The sequence below is a fragment of the Erythrolamprus reginae genome, chromosome 3 (genome assembly GCF_031021105.1).
Source record: "Erythrolamprus reginae isolate rEryReg1 chromosome 3, rEryReg1.hap1, whole genome shotgun sequence".
Classification (NCBI taxonomy): domain Eukaryota; kingdom Metazoa; phylum Chordata; class Lepidosauria; order Squamata; family Dipsadidae; genus Erythrolamprus; species Erythrolamprus reginae.
This window is the reverse complement of record NC_091952.1, coordinates 68,953,501-68,979,473: the sequence shown is the minus strand read 5'-3', so window position 1 is coordinate 68,979,473 and position 25,973 is coordinate 68,953,501. Positions and strand designations below refer to the sequence as shown.

Here is a 25,973-nt window from a genome sequence, read left to right as displayed (position 1 = left end):
AGCGCCCAGAGAAAGGAAAATGCTTCCTTCGCTCTGGACTGCCAAACCCTCCTCAAGCGCCAACAAAAGGCTCCACTGGCAGCCCAGATAGCTGGGATTAAAGGGGGAATGGCAGGAAACTGGCTGGGCCTTCTTGCAGCTCTCAAATTTCTTGGGAATTTCTTTCCGGCCTTTGGTTCTTAAGTAGAAAATGGTTCTTGAGAAGAGGCAAAAAAATCTTGAACACCCGGTTCTAATCTAGAAAACTTCTTAAGTAGAGGTATCACTGTACATATAATTTTGAGGAACCTGGGCTTAACTTGCGCTTGACTGCCAGCTAAAATTCTTTTTTCTTTTTAAAAAAGACTTCTGAAAACCCAAGAAATTCCTTTCAGACGAGAAAAGGAAGATAAGGGGAAGAGACAGAACAGTTCCCACGCTGGAGTTTAATTTTGCTGGTGACTAAGACCAGCTCCACAGTTGGACCTTGGAAACAAAGCTGTCCCTCTCTCTCTCTCTCTCACACACACACACACACTCCGTCTTCTCCACCCGCAATTCCCCAGAGCGGTCAGGCTTGCCCGACCCCCGTGCGTCGAGACACGCGCTCCCCCTCGAGAAGCTGGAAATCGCGCCGGCAGCTTCTCGGCGCGCCACGCCCGTCTCTGCTGGAAGATTGGCATTGTTGGACCCGAAGTGGAAACAACCGAAAAGCCACCGGAGGAGAGAGTGAGAGAAAGAGACGTTGCGTCGGCGCGCACGACTAACACGCGCGCGGGCACGCGCACAACGCCCCGGGGCGAGAAAAACGCCGGATCCGTAAGCTTCTCTCTTCTCACAGAGACTCTGGCGCAGGCGCTTTCTGAACCCTTCTTGTGAGGCGCCCGGAGTCCTCCGGAGTCGGGCGGCGTACAAATATCACGAAATAAATAATTAAATAAATAAACCCGGCTCTCCCTCAGACACGGTCGCGGGAAGGAAGGGGTTAGCCCCCGGCATTCTCTCCGCCCTCCCCTCCTCCTCACCCCCCTCAAAAAATCTGACACAAACAGATTGCCTCCTCCCTCCCGCCCAACACAATTTGTGAGACTTTCTGAAGAAAGGGGGTGTGGTGTGCGCGTGTGCGTTTGTGTGTGTGTGGAGCGAGCGGGGAAGAAATCTGGGAAAGGGAGGGAGAGGGAAATTGTCAGCCAGCTTGTGAGTTGGGCTGGGTGGGCGTCGCGTCACGTTACCCTGGCGTTCTCTCTTCCCCCCTCACGGCGGTGTCCAACCCGGCGTGTGCCGGCGGGGGGCCAACAGGTCCACGTCAAGTCCCCGCCCTTGCCAGCCGGCACCCCGAGACCGGCACCTCGTGCAGGAGGAGGCGGCCGCTTTGCTGTCCCGGGCTGAACCGCAGAGCCGCCCTTGGCCGGCTTGCCAAGCACGGGAGGAGGAGGAGGGAGCCCGTCTGCTTGCCTGCCCGTCGGACGAGGAAGAAGCCTGGCGTCGGGAGCTACTACTCTCCTCCTCTGCAGCCCAGACCGGTCTTCGGGGGACACACCGCGGATTTACGTCGGGGTCGAGGGCTAACGGGACGCTCCTTCGGGCCCGGCAGCGACGAAGCGCGGGACAGCGGAAGGAGGGATGGCGGGCTCCGCGCGGACCGCCTAGCCGGGTGAGTGTCCGGGGCTGGGCGGGGGACTTCAAGCGAGGGATGCTGCTCTCCACGCGGAGGGTGGGGCGGGAGAGGGGCTACCATGGGGTCCTTATTCCTCCTGCCAAGGGGCCGAAGATTCAGGCGGGGCGGCCGGGCTTCTTGCTGCCAAAGTGGGAGTGTGACTCAGCCGAAGGTCGGGGAAGAGGCGGCCGGCAAGAAAAAGAAGGCTCCCCCTCACCCACCCAGCCAGACCGGCGGAGGCCGAGGCCAGCGGCTCGCCAAGCCGGCCTGCCCCCCTTCTCTTCCCTCCCGCCCCTGCAGACCGAAAGCTGAACCCCACTCGCTCCTCCGCTTCCGCCCGGCGCTCCCGGAGGAGCTGTGACCTCCGCACCCATGGTTCTCAGCCAGCACGGCATAACTCTCTCTCTCTCTCTCTCTCTCTCTCTCTCTCTGTGTGTGTGTGTGTGTGTGTGTGTGTGTGGCATCTAACGGGCTGTCTTTATCTGCCTCCTTTATACTTGGGCGACAACTCAAGGCTTTGCAGAGCTGCAAGCGCGCTCCAACAATAGAACAGAACAGAATAGAATTCTTTATTGGCCAAATATGATTGTACACACAAGGAATTTGTCTTTGGTGCACATGCTCTCATGGTGCATGAAAGAAAATATACATTTGTCAAGAATCATGAGGTACAACAATGTCTTCGGAGAGGGGCGGCATACAAATCTAAATAATAATAATAATAATAATAATAATAATAATAATAATAATAATAATAATAATAATAATAATAATAATAGTCGTAGGAGTCAAATAAGCAAGAGGGCTCCTCCTAGGCGTTTTTAGTCTTACCCTCAGCAGCTTCCCCTTGCATTGCTGAGTGGGAATCCGACTTTTCTCAGCTGTGACACAGCCCTGAGAAAAGTACAGGCCTTCAAAAGCTCCCCTCAAGAGCAGCCTTCAGTCTCTGTCATCTGGCTTTTCCCTACAGTGCACAGAAATGGGGGTGGGTTGTTTCAGTCAGCCAGTCTAGGGAGGAAAGATGCTTTTCTTGTGGTTGCTTTTTCTTCTTCTTCTCCTCTGTCTCTGGTTTATTTATTTGTCAAAACATGTACAGGATAGCAGGTATTGGTATGAACATAAAACAAAAGCAAAGTAGGTACAGGTAAATTTGGAGAAATAGGACAGTAACACAGGGATGGTAGGCACAATGGTACACTTATGCACGCCCTCTTAGGAATGGGTTGAGGTTGACTGTAGACAGTCTAAGGTTAAAGTTCTTTTTGGGGCTGGGGAATGCTTAATATCTAGAATGGAGCCAGTCGGAAGGGTCACCAAGATCCAATTATTCAGGAGCTGAGCTGTTAGCCAGGCCAGTATTTTTTCAGGGGGATGCTCTTTTCAAGCCTCCCACTTTCCACTCTGTCCTCTACCAGTGAAATCCCTTTCTCCATTGTTGCTGTTGCCCATTGAAGTCTCTGGCTGAGCAAAAGGGAGGAGGAAGAGCATTAGGAAATGGCATTTGGGGTTACTAGATCTTCCCCCTGACCAATGAATGTTTTTAGTATGATTTTATTGAATGAATGCTAATGAAAGTTTTTAAAGTTAGAATTTTTAAAGATTATTTTAAGGATTATTTGTATGGATATTAATTGGATTAATATGCTATTGTGCCTTTGTATATGTCGTGAGCTGCCCCGAGTCCTTGGAGAGGGGTGGCATACAAATCCAATTAAATAATTTATTTATTTAGTTATTTATTTATCAGTTAGTTAGTCCCATGCACAATGATACACAATGAAGGTTATAGAGGTTATACTCGAGTAAAATATATTAGAGAAAGAATAGAAGTGAAAATTTAGGAATAGAATATATCAATTAGAGAATATAAGGATATTATGTGAGTAGTATTAGAAGAATAGAATAGAAGAATAGTAGATACGATATATGAGATATAGGAGAGACAATAGGACAGGGGACAGGATGCACAATAATAAATAAATACATTTAAAATTATCCCTTTTCTGAAACAAAAAAAAATTGATTCCAGAGTTATGAATACTAAATCGTAATAAATGTTAAGGGGTACTCCTTTCCCAGAAGAAAGCCAAGCTGAATCCTCTTTGCGTTTTGTCTTCTGCAGCTGATTTCATTGTATGCCAAACATCTCTGGAGGTTTATTTGTCTCAGGGAGCAGCGGTCCAGCTCCCCTGGCCCAGAACAGAAGGGCAGGGAGAAGAGTTTGGCAGACAGCTTTCTTTTTTCTCAGTATCCAAACTGAAGTCTTCGTCAGTGCCCTCAGAAGTCAGCTGAGAGCTTCTGAGCATGACACAAGGGTTAAGTCATTTCTGGTCACAGTGTGCCAGGAAATGGATCAAACTGATTCACAAGAACTAAAAGGATGGTTGGGGGAAGGGAAGAAGGTATGTGATCATCAAAAGGCCTCCCAGTCTTTGATTCTAAGGAGCACGCTTAGTGAACAATGAGCAGAATTCATCTGTTTGGAAAATCAAATGCCCTTTTGTTTTTCTTTTGCTGCAATGGGTGCATCCAGGGGACTTTATTGCTAGTTTGCTCTGAACTCTGTTGCTTTCCCAAACGTATTTGGTGTTTGTTGTTATGTACGTAACAGACACATGCCAGGCTTATGATAAAAGAAGCTTTGCCAACAGAGTGAACAAGAGGCAGCCCAGGCACATAGCAGGCACAGACAAAGAGAAGTAAAACAGCAGGGAGAACAAAACAATGGGTGTCAAAGGACCACCCATAGAAATGGATAAATAGGGGGTTTGAGAAGGAAGTTGGCATACATTTTGATAACCCCCACCTGCCAGACCAAAGACCAGATGCTCCATCTTTTATGATCCCTAGAAAGCGTTAGAGGACTTTGATTTGTGATGATTGAAAAGTCCCTTCTAATTTTTACAAGGCAGGCTAACATTTGTTCCTTAGGCTGAGTTTGTGAACACTCCAAGGTAACTATTTTATTTTATTTGGTAAGGGATCCCATAAATCTGGGAGAAGGTACGGTATCATTTTCTGGGGTACAAGAAGAGAGAGGGTGGGGAAATCTGTCAGGATGAAACCGTAAAAAGTACATCAGATGTAGTGCACAAAAAGTACATCAGATGTAGTGCACAAAAAGTACATCAGATGTAGTGCACAAAAAGTACATCAGATGTAGTGCACAAAAAGTACATCAGATGTAGTGCACAAAAAGTACATCAGATGTAGTGCACAAAAAGTACATCAGATGTAGTGCACAAAAAGTACATCAGATGTAGTGCACAAAAGCCTTGTTTGTTTGTTTGTTTGTTTATATATATATATATGTGTGTGTGTGTGTGTGTGATTTTGTTTGTTTATAGATATATATATGTGATTCGACACAAAAATATGTAACCCTTCCCCGGTGCAGAGCTGAAGGGATTGGATACTGTAGCCTAGAGGATAATTCTCTGCCTTACAAGGCAAAGGTTGCAGGTTCAAGTCCCAGTGGGTATGGCTAGCTGATGAGGCCAAAATAAGGCCGAAATAATAGATCTATCCTAGTCTCCCTTAATTTTCAAATTCAGCAAAAAAACATATGACATATATCTACGAAAACAAATATATATATATGTATGTTTTCGTAAATTTTCACGGGTATATGTATGTAGATTGTTCTGAGTTCGGGTTTTGCCCTGTGTAATATTTTGCATGTTTATGCGACGTTTCGGTGGAATCACATCCACCATCATCAGGCTGAACCAAACGCTTAGCTGACCATGAGCACATAAAAACTGAATTGAACAAACTCAAAGATGTATTAATTTCTAATGGATTCGAAGAGAAAACAATCACAAATCTAATCAAAAAAGAGACACCCCCCAAAAAACAAGATCAAGAACAGGACAATGGTACCACCATCCTCCCTTACATCAAGGGCACCACAGACAAAATTAGTAAAATCCTGCACAAACATAACATCAAAACTTCATTTTGCACCAACCAAAAAATATCTAATATCCTAAGGAGCCCCAAAGATAAAATCCAATTGGAATACCAAGGAATCTATGAAATCCCTTGCAAAACATGTGCAGCCACATACATTGGACAAACCAACCGAAGAGTAAGTGCACGCCTTGCAGAACATGTGAATGCAGTTAAAAAAGAAGATAAGACTTCCTCCCTTGTCCAGCACATTAAAAAAACAGGGCACGAAATTGACTTTGAAAAAACTAAATTACTTCACAAAACAGAGAATTTATATAGAAGAATTGCTCTAGAAGCCATAGAAATTGAAAGGAGCCCCCTTTGCATGAATAAAAGAGATGACACGTCCCGCCTACCAGAAATTTGGAAACCAGCCTTAAACAAAAAAAACACTTCATAAAAATCACCATATCAATCCTTCTAATAATTATGAATTTGGACTTTTGAAATTTGGAAACCAGCCTTAAACAAAAAACACTTCATAAAAATCACCATGTCAATCCTTCTAATAATTATGATTACACCAACCAATCAGATCACTGAAACATAATCACCCAATCTATTTGCTACATTCAAACCAAATCTCCACCCCCACACTATACACTAGGAAGAAATGACAGTTGCAAACATTCCATTTTACAACAGCACGAAGCTTGGAAACTTCAGCCTGATGATGGTGGATGTGATTCCACCGAAACGTCGCATAAACATGCAAAATATTACACAGGGCAAAACCCGAACTCAGAATAATCTACATATATATGTATATGTATATGTATATGTATATATATAAAATATATATATATAAAATATAGATAATATATATATATAATGCCACCCCTCTCTGAGGACTCCCTTGTTTAGGGACAAGGAAGCCAAAAGAGGCCAGAGTTTGCAACAGGCAAAGGTAGAATGTTTCTCCTTTCTGCTCCTAAGCCTGCTCACTTCTGCCACTTTTTAATGCTTCCATGTGATGCTCAACTATGTCCCATGATCAGAAGTCCATTTACACAGCCGTCTTACCTCTGAAGTACAGTATTGGAGAAACCTATTTGAACATCGGCTGGCCTTGTGTTAAAGCAGCTTGCCCACATTCCCAGCTCATGACTTTGCTCACATCTGGTAATATTGCTGCTCCTGTGTGATTTGTGGAAGCTTTAACATGGCAAAAGGTTTAAGTGAGTGCATCTGAAAGATACCAGACTGGGGAAGCTGAAACGGAGTTTAGAATTGCAGGGCAAGGCTGTACAATCATCATGTCTTGGTTCCTGGAAATTTTATAGATGTTCCAGATGACACTGTCTCTCATTTGAAATCTTCTCTTGTTTTCTGTTTGCCTCCTCTCTCTCTCCCTCTCCCTCCCTCCCTCCCTCCCTCCCCCCCCCCCCCCCCGCTCTCTTGCCTTAGTGGACACAATGTTTGTTAAGGAGGAACCTCCTCTCCACCAATAAGCCCAGTTTATGAAGGCTTTGAAAGGTGCCCCTTCTGAAGCTGATGGATGTTTCTGGGAGAAGGACCACTGTAATTAAAGATCCTCCCTAATACCTAGAATAAGGGTTTGAGTTTGAGTTTAATCAGATTTGTATGCCGCCCCTCTCCGCAGACTCGGGGCGGCTCACAGCAACACAATACAATGTAAAACAAATCTAATATTTAAATTAATTTTAAAAAACACCACAAATTAAAACCAACCATACATACTAGCACACCATGCATAAATTTTATAAGCCTAGGGGGAGGGAACATGTCAATTCCCCCATGCCTGACGACAGAGGTGGGTTTTAAGGAGCTTACGAAAAGATGTCAAACTCAAGGCCCGCAGGGCCTGCAGGGTACTTAGATCTGGCCTGTGGGGCCACCCTGGAAACAGCAAAGGCCTGCGGTGGCTATGCCAGAGAAAATGGAGCTCTGGAGGGCTGCCTGCATCCCTCCTGAGGTCTGTTTTCGGTTACGACGGCCTCCTGCAGCACCCTGCCAACGAAAATGGAGCTCGTCCCAGCCACGGCTACCCTGGCCACCCCCATCTGCCTGCCCCAGGTAAAACATAACTCTAATGTGGCCCGCAGTGAAACCGAGTTTGATACCCCTGACCTAGAATAAAAGTTCCTATAAGTCAGGGGTAGGCAATGTTGGCTCTTTCTATGATTTGTGTACTTCAACTCCCAGGATTCCTGAGCCAATCATGCCAGCTCAGGAATTCTGGGAGTTGAAGTCCACATGTCATAGAAGAGCCAACTTTGCCTACCCCTGCTATAAGTGAATGACATCTGTCATAGCATTCTACCAGCAGGATATGACTTCAAGTCAATGTTGACTCCTAAAGACTGCAGTTTTCTTGGTAACTTTTTTGGAACTACCTTGCCATGCCTTCTTCTTAAGGCTAAGAGACAGCGATTGGCCCTGGCTGATTTCCTGCTTAGGGCAAGACTGCAACTCAGTTTCCTGGTTTCTAGCCAAGTGCCTTAACTACTTGACAACACTTCCCCCCCCCTTTAGCTTAGGCCAAAGAAGATTAAAAAGAGAAATATGTAGAAATTGTCATGTATAAGATTGGGCAGTCCTGTTGTCTCTTCTAGAGAGAGTAGGATTACATTCAATGCAATTAAGATACAAAAAATAAAAAATAAAAATCCAAAATGTTCTGAGAACCTTCTCTTTATGGCTGGAGCTTTACTGGTGCATTTCTCTTCACCGAATTCTGTAAGCAGAATTTGGATGGACATGAGTCTGACGGGTTGTGGGTGTATCCTTCATTACAAGTCCCAGCAAAGGGTAGATCATATTGCAGTCGAGGAAGCTATATTCTATTTATTTTATTTTATTTATTTATTTGGTCCAATACACAATGAGGGTTTTAGTGGGTATATATCTATATACACATAGTAAAATACATGATGAAGGTTATAGAGGAGATACTCATAGTAAAATATATCTAAGAAATAATAGAAAAGAAGATATAGTAATAGAACATATCAATGAAAGAATAGAAGAAGAGATATAGGAATAGAAGAAAGGTATAGGAGATATAGGAGAGCAATAGGACAAGGGACGGAAGGCACTCTAGTGCACTTGTACTCGCCCCTTCTAAAAGTCCCATGAAGATAGCAGCAGGCCTGGACACTCCCTTTAATTCAAAAATGCAGTTCCTGATCAAAGGATACAGACAGGTGGGCTGGCCATCACCACAAAGGCCAGGGTCTAGGGATAGATAAGCAAAATACCGGTACCATCTTGGGGAAGTAGAACTTCTGGGGTGTTCTTCTTGTCAGCTGGTCCTCACATTTCCCTTTTCAATAGGCTCTTCCTTTTCTCTTTCTCTCTCATCACAGCACACTGTTCTTGCATCCTCTGCCTTTTTACTCTTACTCATCAGCTACCATTAACCAAATGATACTGTAGAGGAGTATTAGGAGACAGGAAATGCCATAGCTGTAGATAAAAGAAATCGGAGCCCAAAGGAAGGATGTGGTGGTTACATTTTCTTTCTCTCTTGCCTTCAATTTTCAAAAGAGATTGCTTGCTTCTCTGGTGAAGTCTTCTTTGGTGAAGACTCTCTACCCTAACTGGCTGGGGAATTCTGGGAGTTGAAGTCCACCATGGCTTCAAGTTGCCAAGATTGGAGACCCCTGCTCCAGGGCACAGGGACTTGGAGCTTTGTCAAATAATCTGGCCAGAGAAATACTATCCAAATTAACCCCCACCAACTCTTTCTCCACTTGTCTTCAGCATGGCACAATCATAGTCTAACACAGTGTTTCCCAACCTTGGCAACTTGAAGATATCTGGACTTCAACTCCCAGAATTCCCCAGCCAGCAAATTATGGGAGTTGAAGTCCAAATATCTTCAAGTTGCCAAGGTTGGGTAACACTGGTCTAACAAACCCTCATCTTTGCATCATTTAATATCAGCTCCCCTCCTTCTCAGGTTATCTGGGTTCAAGGTTTTGGTTTATTTGTTTACTTATTTTTGGTAATCGTCATCATCATTTGGTGATGCAGTGGTTAGAGTGCAGTACTGCAAGCAGCTTCTGCTGACTGCTGGCTGTAGTTCACCAGTTCAAATCTCATCAGGCTCAAGGTTGACTCAGCCTTCCATCCTTCCGAGGTGGGTAAAATGACCCAGATTGTTGGTGATGATATGCTGACTCTGTAAACCACTTAGAGAGGTCTGTAAAGCACTGTGAAGCGGTATATAAGTCTAAGTGCTATTGCTGTTTAGTCTTCATTTTTATCTTTTATTGTGTATTTATTTGGATGTTTTGATTTGTGAACTGCCTAGGATTGTTGGGAGTTGGGTGGCTTATAAATTTAAGTAAGTAGATTTCCCTTATTTCATCCTCAGCTCCTTTTAACGTTAAGTATTTATGGGCTACGCAAATGTAGAAACAACACACACACACACACCCGCTCACTGCCAAATAGCAGCTTAAACGAATATAAAATCTGCTAGCCTTTGCTTTGGGAACAAAATCAGGGGACCTACAGGGAGTGTTATTTGACACAGTTTGTGGAGGTATGGTACCATCCCTTCTTGTAGTAACTAACAATTAATCAAAGCAATTTCTCTCCTGGCTTTTGTCCTTTTCACTAGCATACTGTTTCACGACTTCCTTTCATCTAACGCTCTTCTCCAGTTTCTGTTTTGACACCAACTTCTCTCTCCATTTCCCCAAACCTAAAGGAGAAAATAACTCTGAAGAGCAGAGAAGTAGACCTTCTGTTAGGTGCTGTAGAATGGGAGAATTCAATTTGACTAGTTGATGATCAACCAGTCTTCAAGGAAGCAATTGGAATTGACAAATAAAGAAAAAGTGGCAAATAAGCAGCAAAAGTCAGCTTTGACATTCCCTGGTATTCCTTGGTCATTCAACTGACATTTCAAAACAATTGTGAAACAAATCAAGGAAACACCCCCCCCCCCCCAGTAGTAGACCTCTACTACTTTATGTGTGTGTGTGGGGTGGGTGGGTTTCCTTGATTTGTTTCACAATTGTTTTGAAATGTCAGTTGAATGACCAAGGAATACCAGGGAATGTCAAAGCTGACTTTTGTTGCTTATTTGTCACTTTTCATTTATTTGTCAATCCCAATTGCTTCCTTGAAGACTGGTTGATCATCCACTAGCCAGGTTGAATTCTCCCATTCTACAGCACCTAACAGAAGGTCTACTTCACTGCTCTTCAGAGTTATTTATGATATGGCATCTTCCCATATTTCTTTATTTTGTGGTGCTTCAGCATGAGAGATGCCCAAAAGGTTGAGAAGAATTTCCAAGTGTGCAAGCCTTGAAAAGATAATAATAATAATAAAAAATCTAGAGGAGACCCTCCTCATCTCTGCTGCAGTGCAATAAGTATTCTCTTGCCTAGCTGATGATAATGCTGAAAAGGGATATAAAGCAAAGTCAGAAGATACAATCAATTACCATCTCTGTAATGGATTGGCACACTCACAAGTCAAGACGACATCTTTTGGCAGCAACTCAGAACTGATCTAATAGAAGCAACATAGAGACTGAGTCACTTTAAGTGATTCTAGGATATGTGGAGGGCATAGATTCCATTGTAGAGAAAGACCCCCTTCCCTATGGATTGCACCGTGCTTCAGGGTATGCAATCCATGGGGCACAATTAGGTGAATATTTTCACAAAATATTGAAGATGCTCCTTTCTGTGCATGGGTGTATTGAATGTGATGAGGAACCATGGCAGGAATAGGAGTAGATTCATACAGAAAAACATTTCATAGGTCCCCTCAATCCATTCACATACTTCTTACTATTCCGGCATACAAATCCAATTAAATAAATAAAATTCCACCTATCCATTCACGCACAATGTTCCCACCCATCCATAGTCTATTGTGAACAGGGGAATGGAGTTTTTATAGATGTGAGAAAAATAGAAAGCAGGGTGAGATAATTATAACCTGAAAGCCAAGTACATTTAAATGTGTGTGAGAAAATGCCTTTACACAACTCCCTGCTCAAAGAAAGCTCCCGGAAGTGATCGTAAATGGAATGAAAAGTTATACTCCTTGGCAAGATCATTTTCATGCGGGACATCTATGATATCTGTAGAATCCTTGTGGAAACTTTATCCCTGGTTCTTAAGCCCTGTTTAGAAAACAGCTGAGCCTTGTGTACATCTGGTTGGGTTTACATAGCATACTCTAATGCAGGAGTGTCAATCTCAGTTTCATTGAGGGCCACATCAGGGTTGTGTTTGACTTCAGGGAACCAGGGTAGACATAGCCAGCTTGACAACACTCATATCACGGATGCCTATGGTGACCTGAGCGTTCTATCAGCAAAAATGTGCTCCTGAGCTCTTTTTCCAGCTTCAGTGGCCTTATGCAACCCTCTGCTAGTGAAAAGGGAGCTTGCAAGGGCCATGCATGGCTCTCCCGAGCTCTGTTCCAGTTGTGACTGTAACCCTCTGCCAGCGAAAATAGGGCTCACAAGACCTGCACACAGCCCTCCCAAGCTCTGTTTTTGCTGGCAGAGGCACTGCAGGCTGGTCCTTTGCTGTTTCCAGGGTGAATGGAAACAGTCCAGATCTAAGTACACTGTGAGCTGAATTTGGCCCACGGGCCTTGAGTCTGACACCCTGGCCTAATGTCTTGGGAGGCATCAGACCTCGGATAGGGGCAGCATACAAATTCAATAAAATAAAATAAATAAAACAAATAACAAGCTGCTTCTCCTCTAATAACAGAACAGGTTTGCATGAAGTGGGACACGTTATGGAACTTCCAGCTGACTCAGATGAAGTCCTGGCTGGCATAGACGCTACAGGAACTTTTCCCAGTCAAAAGGAGGGAGATGCAGGTAACGGGACAAAACTTGCTGCTTCAGTTCAAAGAAGAGAGGAAGCTCTTTGCAGCACACTTGCATCTAACTATCGATTATGCATCACGGCAGGGAAATTCAAAAGCTAAGCAAGCTGATTTGGCTTGGCCTGTGCATCATGGAAAAAGGCTTCTCTCTTTCAAGTTGGCAAGAGTCAGGAATAGATTCCTGGAAGAGGATCCTGGAAAAAAAGAAACCTTAATAAGTTCCACAGATGATGGTTATTATTGGACTGGATCAGCACAAAAAGCCTTTTTAGCTTTCAGTCTTACTTAGACATCAATCCTTAAGTGGTGGGTCAAAGTTCAGTGAAAGACTTCAAGAAGGGCAAGGAACTGTCAGCCAGGTCTGCCTTGGAGGGAAGGAAATGAACTTAAAAGAAATGAAGAATAAGCCTTGATGGTGGAATGTATAACCCAGTGTTTACCAACCTTGGCAACTTGAATATATCTTGACTTCAACTCCCAGAATTCCCCAGCCAGCATTCACTGGCTGCGGAATTCTGGGAGGTGAAGTCCAAATATATTCAAGTTGCCAAGGTTGGGAAACACTGGTCTAACTGGTGGTCCTTAAACTGAAACACAAGTACATAAGTGCATTTTCTCATCTAACCATCTTGTCTTATTCAGTGTTTGTTTATTTGTTTGTTTGTTTGATTGATTGATTGATTTCTCAGGGCAGCTTACAACATGTTAGAAATCTAAATAAAATTACATTCTAAAAATCCCCATAGTTAAAAATTATCTATGTGTGTGTTTTCGAGAGGGAGAGAGAGCGCATGCACGCTCCAGATAATATAGCTTTCCACTTCATTTTTTCCCACTGTTTTCATATTTTGTTTCCACACAAGGAATTCATAACAACATTATTTGGCACGTTTTTGACTGGCGGTTGCTGAAGCTCTTTTTCTTCTGGAAGGACTCGAGATTAAATTTTAAGGGAACATGCATATACAGAGTGAAGGATTTGAGTATCTTGGATAATCTTTATAATGCTTTTGCCTTCTATAACCAAACTGCAGCCATTTCTTTGTGTTATTGGGAGGGAGAGGGTAGGCAAAGGAGAAGGCAAGTGACAAAACTCTGCCTCTTACAAAAGGGTGGAATTTGTGTTGTGCTGTGCATTCGACAAGATATTGGCACCATGGTGCTTATTATTGAATGCCTATGTTTGGGATTAAGTTACATTAAAGCAATGGTGCAATCCATTTTTTTTTACTACCGGTTCTGTGGGCATGGCTTGGTGGACATGGCAGGGGAATCTCCATTCCCACCCAACTCTGGGGCTAGCCAGAGGTTGCATTTGCTGGTTCTCCAAACTATTCAAAATTTCTGCTACTGGTTCTCCAGAACCTGTCAGAATGTGCTTGACTTCATCCCTGCATTAAAGGTTATTTTCTCCCTGATGAACCAAAGCAATTCTTTATACCAGCATTGATTATCTGAAGATATTGAAACTGACGAGGTAATTCTGATGATTTTAAAAACAGAGTCTTGAAGGATTTTGGCTTTGGCTTTTTGACAAGTAAATCTTGCAATCTGTATTACTGAGAGTGATGAGGCTTTAATATCCCTGGAAGGAACTCTTTCCTTTAACCCAAGGTTATAAGCTTTGGCCCTCTTATCAAGAGACTTCAAGGGAGCCCTTTCTCTTCTGCTCTTCTATCAATAGGCAAAAACTTAAAAAAAAACAAAAACAAGATTCGCTGTTGGAAAATATCCTAGAGCAGGGCTCTCCAACCTTGGTAACTTTAAAACCTGTAGACTTCAGCATAGCTGGCTGAGGAATTCTGGGAGTTGAAGTCCACAGGTTTTAAAGCTGTCAAGGTTGAGACCCCTGTCCTAGGGTACAGGATGGATACACTTTGATTTTATTTTTAATGATAAATTTTGTTGCACTTTTAATAGTGCTTTTTAAAATATGCATTCTATTTATTTTACCTATTTATTAATTACACACAGACCACCCAAATCCTACCGGATTGCGGGTGACATACAACATGTAACAAACAGTATAAAAACAATCTAAAACCCATAGAAAACCTTTCATCTCCATTTAGTGGCCAGAACAAAGTGTTATCAAGTTGTTCAATGGCCCCAGGCCTTCCGGCAAAGCCAGGTCTTCACGGCCTTCTCGAAAGCCAGCAGAGTTGTGGCAATATAGACCTCAGGGGGCAGCTGGTTCTCAAGAGCCAGCTGTCACAGAGAAGGCCCGCCCCTGCGGCCCCGCCAACCGACATTGTTTGGCTGACGGGACCTGGAGAAGGCCAACCCTGTGGACCCTTATTGGTCACTGGGAGCTGTGTGGCAGGAGGCGGTCCCAAATAATCCGGAATGGTTTTTAAAATGGTATCCATTTTAAAAACATGTATTACTGATAGCTGATTTTCACCCCATTTGAAGTTGTAATCAACCTATAAATATCTCTGAATAGCCCCTTGGATTGTGTTCAGGAGTCCATGTATAGTTATACCAGGTCCAGTCTGGTTGGTTCTTTTGCAAATGAATTCACGGGTGTGGGTGGAAACCTTTTAGTTTCTCTGTGCAGTTTTCATCAGTCAACCTGATCCAGGAAATCCTGGGGCAAAAACAGCACCTGGCTGCCCAAATGTTATCTGGCTCTTTCCCACTGTTGGAAAAGCAGTTTCCCGATGCAGGAGACAAATTTATAAATAGGCTGTTAGGATTCATAATTTTTCCTGTTGAAAAAAAGCAACCGTTCCTGCTGTGGTGGACAGAACAGGAAAAAGGTGTTTCCTCTTGCCGAGGTCTGTGGCATGGCAGATGGGATGTCCTTTGAGACGAGACTAGTGAAGCCGTGGAGATGAGGTTTCAGCCATGAAGCTAGTCCCATCTGCTTTGGGTTTAACCCACACACTGATCAGCCCTGAGGGACAGACAAAGCCTTTCATGCCTACAAGAAGTGATAGTTCTGATGGGTTCTCTTCTGTCAGCCTTTGGGCCAAACAAGCCTTACCTATCCCAGAAGGCTACAGGAAGACTCTTGATTCTCATGTAGCCTATTAAACTAGTGCAGGGATGGCGAACTTTTTTTGGTTCATGTGCCCAAGGGGTGGGTGTGGCTGTGCTAGCATACATGCACGTGCCCACACCCCTTTCCTCCCCCCCACGCATGTGCATCCCCCGTGCTGTCCCTCCACGCATCGTACAGGCTTTTCTGAAGCCTGGTAGGTGGGGGGAAAAAATGCCCAAATAGGCAAACTAGAAGTTTGGAAAAATGCACTTCTGGTTTGCTGTTGTGCTGTTTTTTGCACTCCGGAGGATTCAGAGAAACTTCCTGAAGCCCCTGAGTGCAAAAAACAGCACAACGGGAAAACCGGAAGTTCAGAAAATACACTTCCGGTTTGCCCGCTGTGCTGTTGTTTTGCACTCCGGAGCTTCAGGAAGCTTCCCCGAATCTTCTGGAGTGCAAAAAACAGCACAATGGCAAACCGGAAGTGCATTTTTTGAACTTCTGGTTTGTTCATTGGGGGATATTTTTTTTGCAGTCAGGGGCTTCAGGAATTTTCCATGAAGCCCCCGAGCTACGCATTGGAGCTGATACAGGGCAACGTCTTGCATGCCCTCCGATATGGTTCCACACGCATGCCATAGGTTCATCATCACGGGCCTAGTAGCTGCAGAGGGAAAAGAGCATGGACCTTGAGTCTTGCCAAGATGTTGTGCAGTCCCATAGATACTTTTCCTGCCTCCTCCTTGAATAGTCTTCAGCTCAGAGAAGTTGGCTGTTTGATTTATAGATTAAACAAAGTTGACCAATTTCCTTATCCTGGCCTTCTATCTCCTGTTTGGAGGTATTGGAAAATTGGAGAGGAACTGCTCAAAAAACAGGACTGACAACATGGCAGAGACTAGACAGAATAGACAACACAGGTAGTATAGAGGAAATGAATAGATTTCTCTCCAAACACCTGAAACCAAGTCCTGTTGGTTATGACCTATAAAGCCCTTCATGGCACCGGACCAGAATATCTCTGGGACCGCCTTCTGCCGCAAGAATCCCAGCGACCGGTTCGGTCCCACAGAGTTGGCCTTCTCCGGGTCCCGTTGACTAAACAATGTCGTCTGGCGGGACCCAGGGGAAGAGCCTTCTCTGTGGTGGCTCCGACCCTCTGGAACCAACTCCCCCCTGAGATTAGGATTGCCCCCACCCTCCTTGCCTTTCACAAACTCCTTAAAACCCACCTCTGCCGTCAGGCATGGGGGAACTGAAACATCTCCCCCTTGCCCATGTTGTTTTGGTGTTAGATTGATTGTGTGCTTGTTTTTTAATATTCTGGGGTTGTTTTTTATGAATTTTTTAGCTTAACATTGTAATTGGATTGGTGGGTATTGGATTTGTTATTATGTATTGTTTTTACTTGCTGTGAGCCGCCCCGAGTTTGTGGAGAGGGGCGGCATATAAATCCAATAAATCTAATCTAAATCTAATCTAATCTATTGAAACTGAATGGTGAAAAGATTCAAGAAAGATGAAAGCTAGAGTTATCTCCCTTCCATCAAGAAGGGTGCATGGCTAACTTGTAGATCCCTTTACTCAAACATTGCAGCTGAAAGAATAAGGCCACCAAGATTGTTTCTTCTGATTCCTCAGTTTCCCCTCTGTGTTACTTTTTAATGATACATGGGTGTTTTTGTTGTTTAACGTTTTTGTCATGTTGGCTGAGTTAGGTAGCCATGTAAGTATTTAAATAAATAAACAAGGCCAGGAATCTGCAAGATTTTATAAACCTGTTGAAATGCAACTGCTGCTTTTCTCACATTTACAGAAGACTGAAACTAAATGCCTATTTGTGGATTTATTAACAGCTATTATTGCAGCCTTTTTTTTTTCTTTTGCAAAAACTTACCTTGTTTGGATTGTGAAGAACGTGCATGTTATTTTGACTTTGAATTGCATTTTGTTCAATATTCTTTTTTCTTGGTATGGAGAAATAGTGCAGCAGGATAACACAATGGAAAAGGCATCGTTGGAGCTTAAAAATTGCTTACCCATTAAGTGTTTGCCTGCCTGAACTCAGTGAAAATACTTGCAAATGAGAAGCTTTAGGACTGAGCTGTTCTCTCTTTCTAGCCATGTTCCTCTGTTTCTAATTTGTTACAGTTGTCAGAATTCCTGGAAACACATTTATCAGCTTATTTAAGCCATTATAATCCGATAGTAATGTTTTGATTAGATTCACTATCTGGATGTTTCAGCAATCTATTCAATCTGCTATGCTAGATTTCTTTTGAGGATTAATTTGCATTTAACAGGATTATGCTGTAATGCTTTACTTAGCTACCTGGAAGTAAGCCCAATTAACTTAATGGACCTCTGAGAAGACAGGTTTAAGTGAGGATTGTTAGAGGGGATTTTATGCACCCCACTTCCTTCCCCCTCCTACCCCCCCCCCTCTTACTTGTTGGACAATATTTTTCAATATGAAATCTCCAGATTAGCAAGAATTGATATGCAGCCCTCCTCTTTTGCAACTGCCCAGGGTTCTCCAACCTTGGCAACTTTAAGACTTGTGGACTTCAACTCCCAGAGTTCCTCAGCTAGCTCTGCTCTGTTCTTCTGGCTGAGGAACTCTGGGAATTGAAGTCCACAAGTCTTAAAGTTGCCAAAGTTGGGGAACCCTTGTATAGCCTGTTCTCATCTAGCACCCTATCTAGAAGGGAGCAATAAGTCTTCGGAGAGGGGCGGCATACAAATCTAATAAATTATTATTATTATTAAGACTGAAAATGACCTGTATCCATCTTTAAGCTAAAATGCTGCATTGGGTTAAAATGGAAATCTAAGCCAAAGAAATGAAGGACTTCTTCTTCCGCTACCAACAGAAGAGTCCAGTGCATAAAGGAAGGAACACTCTGAGCTTCCAGAAGAACTGCAAACTGAAATATAACCCCCAGCAGCTCTGATGAGCATAGCAAACACTGAAGGATTATGGGAATTTTGCGAAGCTCCAAATACCAGCCTTCTCCATCATGTTGTCCTTCACAGGTCCATCTCCCCATTTCCAAGATAACTCCAAGATACATGCCACATTTTTTGAGAGTTATGGGAGTTGCATATTTGGCTGGAGAAATCTGGACTTGGATGTTTCTTTGAACAGAAATGCTTGAAAAGTTCTGGAGACCTCACCTACAAAAAGATACTGATAAAATTGAACGGGTCCAAAGACGGGCTACAAGAATGGTGGAAGATCTTAAGCATAAAAAGTATCTGGAAAGACTTAATGAACTCAATCTGTGTAGTCTGGAAGACAGAAGGGAAAGAGGGGAACATGATCGAAACATTTAAATATGTCAAAGGGTTCAATAAGGTTCAGAAGGGAAGTGTTTTTAATAGGAAAGGGAACACAAGAACAAGGGGGCACAATCTGAGGTTAGTTGGGGGGAAAGATCAAAAGCAACGTAGATGCTTGGAACAAACTTCCAGCAGACGTGGTTGGTAAATCCATAGTAAATGAATTTAAAGGGGCGAGTACATGTGCACTAGAGTACCTTCCGTCCCCTGTCCTATTGCTCTCCTATATCTACTATACCTTTCTTCTATTCCTATATCTCTTCTATTCTTTCATTGATACATTCTATTACTACCGTGTTTCCCCGAAAGTAAGGCAGTGTCTTACTTTCTTTTTATCCCCAAAAGCCCCACTGTGTCTTACTTTGGGGGTACAGTATGTCTTATATTGTCCCGGGCACCGGGGCCGGCTCGTCTTCGGGCTTCGGCCCGGGCGAGGCCTCTTCGGGCGCTGGAGCCGGCGGCGACTTCCTGACGTGCTACCGGCTGGTGTCGGAGGCGTCGGAGCAGTTCGCGGCGCTGGCGAGGGAGCTTCGCGCCCAGGAGAGTCTCCCAAACCCGGCGCAGATAAGAAGGACTCCTCGGCCGGCGGAGGAAGCGCGGCAGTGGCGGCAGGCTCTGGAGGGAGCTCGGGCAGTGGCGAGACGACGGGATTCCGGGTGCCGAGCGCCACCTGCCCGCCGTTCACGCCAAGGACAGGCAGCCCCAGTTCCAGCGCCTCGGCCTGCTCGCACGGCCTCTTGCCCGGCGGGGAGAGCAAAGGTGGTGGCGGGAGTAGCGGAGGCAAGGCGGAGAAGAAAGAAGCGGCGGATAGCTGGCGAGGCGCCGGCTAGAGGGCTGGACCCCGCCGCTTTGCCACCGCTCCCGCCGCCGGCTTTGCTGGGGTCGAGCGCCACGCCCGGCGGCAGGAACTGTGGGGGGTAGCGGCGTACGCTCCGGCGGTAGCCGGCGTACGCTCCGGCTAACGAACCCTTGCCGCAGCTATCCGCCGCTTCTTTCTTCTCCGCCTCGCCTCCGCTACTCCCGCCGCCGCCTTTGCTCTCCCCGCTGGGCAAGAGGCCGGGCGAGCAGGCCGAGGTGCTGGAACTGGGGCTGCCTGTCCTTGGCGTGAACGGCGGGCAGGTGGCGCTCGGCACCCGGAATCCCATCTTCTCGCCACCGCCCGAGCTCCCTCCGGAGCCTGCCGCCGCCGCCGCGCTTCCTCCGCCGGCCGAGGAGTCCTTCTTATCCGCGCCGGGTTTGGGAGACTCTCCTGGGCGCGAAGCTCCCTCACCAGCGCTGCGAACTGCTCCGACACCTCCCTCGCTTTTAGTACCGTGTTTCCCTGAAAGTAAGACATATGTCTTACTTTCGGGGTATGGCTTATATTAGCCAACCCCCCTGAAACCCCCTATATGTCTTACAATCGGGGGGGTCTTACTATCGGGGAAACACGGTATACCTTCTTTTCTATTATTTCTTAGATATATTTTACTATGAGTATCTCCTCTATAACCTTCATCATGTATTTTACTATGTGTATATAGATATATACCCACTAAAACCCTCATTGTGTATTGGACAAAATAAACAAACAAACAAACAAACAAACATGCCTGGTATTAACATTTAAATATGTTAAAGGGTTCAATAAGTTTCAGGAGAGAAGTGTTTTTAGTATGAAAGGAAACACAAGAACAAGGGGGCACAATTTGAGGGTAGTTGGGGGAAAGATGAGAAGCAATGTAGATGCTTGGAACAAACTTCTAGCAGACGTGATTGGTAAATCCACAGTAACTGAATTTAAACATGCCTGGGATAAACATAGATCCATCCTAAGATAAAATACACTAAATAGTATAAGGGCAGACTAGATGGGCCATGAGGTCTTTTTCTGCTGTCAGTCTTCTATGTTTCTATGTTTCTAAAAGGAAAGGCAGCCACCATCTCTTTGCATTTACTCCCTGGGATTCCCATGCGTTGCCAGTAGAGGGAGCAAGTGACTCACAGTATTTCCTCGAAGCACAGGCTTTTTTCTTTACTTCTGATGAGTTAATCACAAGTCCGTTTAAAATCCTTTTTAGCCACTACTGTTAAAACAGCCTCTCCACCCTCACCAGTCAGTAAATTAAATGAAATCAGATCATGGGTGTGTGTATGTGGGTGTCTTCAAGTGATGGAGAACCCCTGAGACTCAGCAAATTAGGTGGATCAGTACATGATGCTGCAGAGCTTGCATAATCACCCCCATGTATTATGTTGAAAAACAACACACATTCTTTAGGTCACGGCAGCGGTCGGTTGCTTCCGGTTCTCCCCGGATCTAAGAACCAGTAGCGCCAGCGGCGGGAGGCTCCACCCACCGACTCGAGATGCGCCACCCACCCAAGACACTTCGCCCACCTGCTTGGGATGCTTCTGCGCATGTGCAGAAGTGTCATGCGCATGACATTTATAGTAAAGGGTTTTAGAATCCACTACTGGGTCAAGGGGTGTCAAACTCACCACGTGATGTTGCTAACACATGAAATTTTGTGACTTTTCCCTCCATAGAGCTGGGTTGGGCGTGCCCTGCATGTGACACGTCCGGCCTACGGGGCGGCAGTTTGACTACCCCTAGTTTAGGTGAAACAGGCAAAATATTCAGATAGTACTTAGGGTGGTGCAGTGGTCAGCACTGTTCCCTCTAAGGTGAGCAGCTGTGCGGTCGCTCACAGGAAATCAAACTTCAGCACAGGATTTTCAAGTGCCGCACAGTCTTGACGACTCACTTCAGCTGAGCTTTGTAGCCAGTTGCTTCCCCCTCTCCCCACTGCACAGCAGGAGCTCTTCAATTTTGCCACCAAATGCCATACAGCATTTTAATATTGCAGATGCAGACTTGCAGTATTATAGGTGATACTGATATATAACATTTTTAATTATGTGGGTACATTGAATAAACATAACTTTGGGTTTCAAATAGCACGGATTTTGCTGTTGTCTTGGGTGACATCTGTGAAAAAAATTCAGGTGCTCAGGCATGAAAACGTGCTGCTCAGACACTATACTTTTCCGCCCACACCAAAAAAAAAATTAGAGGGAACATTGGTGGTCAGTATGCAGTACTGTAAGCAAATTCTACCCACAGCCAGGAGTTCAATGCTGACCAGCTCAGGGTAGACTCAGCCTTCCAGCCTTCCAAGATTGGTAAAATGAGGACACAGATTGCTGGGGGCAATATGTTGATGTTGAAAACTGCTCAAAGAGTGCTGTAAAGCCCTGTTGAATGGTCTATAAGTCTAAGTGCTATTGCTATTAATACTCCAGGACTGTTCCTTAAGTTCCTAGGTAGAACTAGGTTCTAAAATAAATGTGCTATAATATATATTGAAGTTATTAGCACAAACTTAGTTTTGTTAGACTTGCAGCTACTAAAGGAAATCAGCCTCTTAATATTTTTTTCTGGATTTTTTAAAAACGTTTTTATTCACTTAGTTTTGTTAGGAAATCAGCCTCTTAATATTATGGATGGGAAGGATAAACATTCTGCCATGAGCCATATATCATATCTTATGCTGGGGATGGAGAAATGAAAACTTATGCAAGGTCAAATGGCTTATTTCCTCTAAAATGTTAGTCTAATACTTGTTTAGTTATGGCTGTGTTCATGCTATGACAAATATGACTTGGAAATCAGAAGATTAATCAATCCAGAGTGATTAAATTTGTGGCCATTCAGTTGAATACACCCTGGTCAATGGATAATTGATAAATCATAATAATAACAACAACAACAGAGTTGGAAGCTCTTGGAGGTCTTCTAGTCCAACCCCCTGTTTAGGAAGGAAACCTTACGCTACTTCAGACAGATGGTTATCCAACATCTGCTTAAAAACTTCCAGTGTTGGGGCATTCACAACCTCTGGAGGCATAGTTCTTCATGGTTCACACGTGCAACTACATATTGGTGTAGTGATTAAAGACACTGGGTCAGAAAGCAGAAAACCAAATTCTAAGTCTGTTAGTTGAATAACTTTGAACTGGCCATTTTCTCTCAGCTCCAGGAAAAAAGTACAGTAATAGCAACCTATTTCCAAATATGTTGTCAAGAAAACTCAAGGGATTTGTCTAGGCAATTGCCAAGAATCAAGATTCAAAGGCACCTAAAAAAGCAAAAAAACAAAAGATAACCAAAACTCTTTATTAAAATGAATTCAGTTAAAGTTACATAGTCGGGCGGTAGGAAAAGCAAGTAGGATGCTTGGCTGCATAGCTAAAGATATAACACGCAGGAAGAGGGAGATTGTGATCCCCTTATATAGAGCGCTGGTGAGACCACATTTGGAGTACTGTGTTCAGTTCTGGAGACCTCACCTACAAAAAGATATTGACAAAATTGAACGGGTCCAAAGACGGGCTACATGAATGGTGGAAGGTCTTAAGCATAAAACGTATCAGGAAAGACTTAATGAACTCAATCTGTATAGTCTGGAAGACAGAAGGAAAAGGGGGGACATGATCGAAACATTTAAATATGTTAAAGGGTTAAATAGGGTTCAGGAGGGAAGTGTTTTTAATAGGAAAGTGAACAAAAGAACAAGGGGACACAATCTGAAGTTAGTTGGGGGAAAGATCAGAGGCAACATGAGAAAGTATTATTTTACTGAAAGAGTAGTAGATCCTTGGAACAAACTTCCAGCAGACGTGGTTGGTAAATGCACAGTAACCAAATTTAAACATGCCTGGGATAAACATATATCCATTGTAAGATAAAATACAGGAAATAGTATAAGGGCAGACTAGATGGACCATGAGGTCTTTTTCTGCCGTCAGACTTCTATGTTTCTATGTTTCTAACTTGGACTCAGATCTTATTGAGTCTTATAAGACAGTGCAATAAATATTTTGAGCATATGTAGCATATCCACCCAAAAGAATAAATCAGACCTAGGGAAATCTGCAATGCAAAATATCTTGCATAGAGGTAGCAAATTAAATGCAGTATATGTCCTCTATATAGTACTACATACACTTGTATCTATTCTGCCTTTCCTCAAAGAAATGCAAGGCAGTTGTGTAGAAAGGTTTGACACCTGTGATAATAAAGGCCAGCTGCCTGGTTTATTTCACTGTACATAAAACAAATGTCCCCATTGCATTTTAGAATGATGTCAACCCTTGATGTAATAACCATCACTGGAGGGCTTCATTTTAGGGTTGCTTGGAATCCAGATCCAAGCATAGTTTAATGAAAAGAAAAATGAAAAGAGCAGCTGGCACACAGAAAATTGGCAGTGAAGTCTGCCTACCCAATGTGATCCATGCTGGTTTCATCTTAAAATAGACACTGCTTAAAAGATTCAAAGACAAATTTGTGTTCATCACAAGGCTTAGATTTTGCACTATACCCTTAAGCTACGTCAAATAAATGTCTATGGAGATTCTCAGTCATCCAGGTCACAGTTATTCCAAAGGCACTTTTTAAAGAGACAGCTGGACCTTGTATTTCTTTGAAGACATTTCACTTCTTATCCTAGAAGGTTTTTCAGCTCTGAATAGTTTCTTGGATGGGAAGCTAAGAATCTTCAAAGAAAAACAAGAAAGTTCAATAGGACAGGTGCAGATTTGATAGGGCACTTCCTCTTTTAACCATTTGTTGTCTGTTTGACAAGAACATTAGTTATCCAATCATGAAAAGGAACAGAGATGCCATAAGATTTTAGTTTCTGAAGTAGTTTGTCGTGTACTGAGTCAAAGGCTTTACAAAAGTCCCTCCTCCAACAGAAAAAAATGGCATTGCCAACATACAGTCTTTCTGTATCCCTCCACATGTGTTTCAGCAACACCATTGGAGACCCTTTTTTCTGGAACAGCTGAGGAAGGGAAACCACACATGGCAGAGAGAGAAGATGGAGGAATGCATGAGCTATATTAAAACCCCATTGTTCCAATAATAGATCAGTGGAATTGTGATTAAAAACAACAAAACTATCCCAAATTATTCCCATCTTGTCTATTTTCTCTTCAATTTTATTATTACAATGATTATTCAAATTACATGTGGTATATAGTTATGTTACAGTTAGTTTTTTAGATTATTTTTATTGAAACAGCATATAAACACTGACAATAAACAAAAACTGTCTTGCCTCCTTCCCCATGTTGGACTATATCATGAAATAATCTTAAACCAGTTTTACATGTGCTAAGATCAGTCGAATGGAGGCAGCCACCACCCCAGATCACTCTCAACAACATTATCACCAAAAGATAGAATAGAGAAGGTCTAACTTTTTGGACTTAATTCTTACCAATAAGTATGAAATGATAGAAGAGATAGAAGTTGTAGAAACCTGGGGAGAATGATCATATCGTGTTAGAATTCTATGTATTGCAGGCATAGGTAATTGAACCAAGTCAATCGGTATTTTAGATTTAAGAGAATTGACTTCATCAATCTAAGAGAGATGTTAGGAAAGATTCCATGGATGGAAATCCTACAGGGAAATACAATTCAAGATGCTTGGGGAACTCTGAAAAATGAGATAATAAAAACCATATCAAAAACAATATAATAGAAAGAAAAACAAAACACTTCAGATGAAACAGTGTGGCTGCATAAGGAACTCTGATAAACTGAGAAGAAAAATATAAGTATAAAAAAAAAAGAAAGAGGAACACAACCAAAATAGAATATCAGCAAACAGCCTGATTCTGCAAAAATGAAGTCAGGAAAGCTAAGGAACTAAGATTTGCAACAAACACCAAAACTGGGAGGGAAGGGGAGAGTTTCTTTCAGTATGTAAGGAACAAGGAAAATGTCAAGAAATGATTGGTCAAATTATGGGAGAAAATGGCAAGACAGTGATGGGTGGCAGGGAAGAAAGAGAACTCTTCTTTGCCTCCGTCTTCATGCCTCCGTCTTCATGGCATCGGACCAGAATATCTCCAGGACCGCCTTCTGCCGCATGAATCCCAGCGACCAGTTAGGTCCCACAGAGTTGGCCTTCTCCGGGTCCCGTCGACTAAGCAATGTCGTTTGGTGGGAGCCAGGAGAAGAGCCTTCTCTGTGGCGGCCCCGACCCTCTGGAACCAGCTCCCCCCAGATATCAGAGTTGCCCCCACCCTCCTTGCCTTTCGCAAGCTCCTTAAAACCCACCTCTGTCGTCAGGCATGGGGGAATTGAAATTTCTCTTCCCCCTAGGCTTATAGAATTTATACATGGTATGCTTGTATGTATGAGTGGCTTTTTAAATTGGG

The 25,973-nt window shown here is 43.6% G+C and overlaps 1 protein-coding gene across 10 annotated transcripts in view; it reads left to right on the top strand.

Annotated features, from left to right (window-relative positions):
- The first annotated feature begins 1,108 nt into the window (after nucleotides 1–1,108).
- Nucleotides 1,109–25,973, top strand: part of NAV1 (neuron navigator 1) — a 320,658-nt gene continuing 295,793 nt past the window's right edge. For 9 of the 10 annotated variants that reach the window (XM_070745723.1, XM_070745729.1, XM_070745728.1 and 6 more), the window contains exon 1: nucleotides 1,128–1,633. The gene's annotated coding sequence lies outside the window, so the exon portion shown is untranslated. Of the gene's footprint in view, nucleotides 1,634–25,973 lie in introns of all 10 variants that reach the window. The other variant, XM_070745727.1, reaches the window with a different exon arrangement.